This window comes from Echinops telfairi, unplaced genomic scaffold (assembly GCF_000313985.2).
Source record: "Echinops telfairi isolate 266 unplaced genomic scaffold, ASM31398v2 ScPeMD7_1;HRSCAF=3_1, whole genome shotgun sequence".
In the NCBI taxonomy this organism is placed as follows: domain Eukaryota; kingdom Metazoa; phylum Chordata; class Mammalia; order Afrosoricida; family Tenrecidae; genus Echinops; species Echinops telfairi.
In genome coordinates this window covers 3,182,137-3,183,630 of record NW_022103897.1, presented here as the reverse complement: position 1 = coordinate 3,183,630, position 1,494 = coordinate 3,182,137, and positions in this window count along the sequence as shown.

The window sequence follows — 1,494 nt, the reverse complement described above, 5'->3', positions numbered from 1 at the left end:
CTTAAAACCTTAAGTCAGATGTTTGCCACCATCTTAATCCTCTATCTTTTCAGATCTGTGTAACAGTCCTCCAAAATTACCATCATGTATCTTAGAAAAACAGGTTTCGAGACCTTTTCCCAGATCACATAGATGACAGATCACATCGATCACAGAGCCCGTTCTCTAATAATTGTGCTACTTTGTCTCCCCAGATTAACTCGCCCTGGCTGAATGGTATGTTGGCCGTTGTTCTGCTTCTGTGTGAGAGGAAAGAAAGCAGGGGGATTATGATGAAAGCTAAGAAAGGGTAAATTCCCAATTGTGTCTAATTTACCCTTTGGTTTCATTCACTCTGCCTTCCTTCCCACTGTTCATTTCATTTGATCAGCTTTTCATAGACCACCGTGGTAATGCCATCTCTGGGGATTATCAAATTACCTGCTCAAAACTCTGGTGCGTGGCCCCATTAGAAAATGCCACCATACTAAGGATTGCTATTGGTAGTTCTTCCCTTTAGGTGTGATGGGGATGGGAGCAAAAGGAGGGAGGGTTAAAAATGCAGACATATGAATGAACCAAGATTTAGGAGGAGTTGAGTGGCTAACCATCTAGTTGTTATTCGTATTCTAATTGGGACAGATTATCCGAGAAGCCAAGTAAGTATGTATTGAAGGCATCAACAAAACACAGGCACCAGTTGTGCAAAGGAAAGACCTCAACACATGACTGTCTCGTGGAAAGGGAACTGACAAGACACTAACTGAAATTGACACCAGCTCCAGTCTGTACAAGTAAATAATAGAAAAACATGTTTTTAATTCTAACATGTTAGAGGTGAAAGGTCCATCTAAAATTAAACTGTAGTAACTTGTTGCAATATTCATGCACAATTCAATGCAAAAATCCCTCAACTGTATGACATTTTCCATTTGCTAACATAATTATAGCATTTATTATGAAACAAACATCAAATGTAAAGTACGGCCAATTTAAAGCAAACTTGCTGCAAGCCAACTTTACATGGTGGAAGATCAACAGACTTTAACATTGCTGAAATAACTACGTTCACTGACTCCTTTTCTTTTTGGCAGAATATCTGGATAGTCTTTCTGTAAAAGATGTAGTCTAGAGTAAAAATCATAAAACCATCCTTCACTAACAATTGTATAATCCAGTTCATCTCATTTCTCTAAAATGGTGTGTGTCACTTTTGCAGTCAATAACATTTTAAAAGAAGTTGCCTTATGGATAGTTTAGACATACATATATATATTTATATAAGTGGGGGCTTTTAAATGTTCCTGGGAAATTTTCATTATCTTTCAATTCCATGTTTCCATGAATTTTTGAGTCCCCCTCATATAGATGGCTCCATACGTAATATATAACATAAGCAATATATGTAATATATTTATGATATACATGTGACATATATGTAGTATGTCATCTGAAAGTGTGTGTAAGTGAAGGCGGGACTACCACCAATGATCAGTACTTAGGGTCCTCACACGT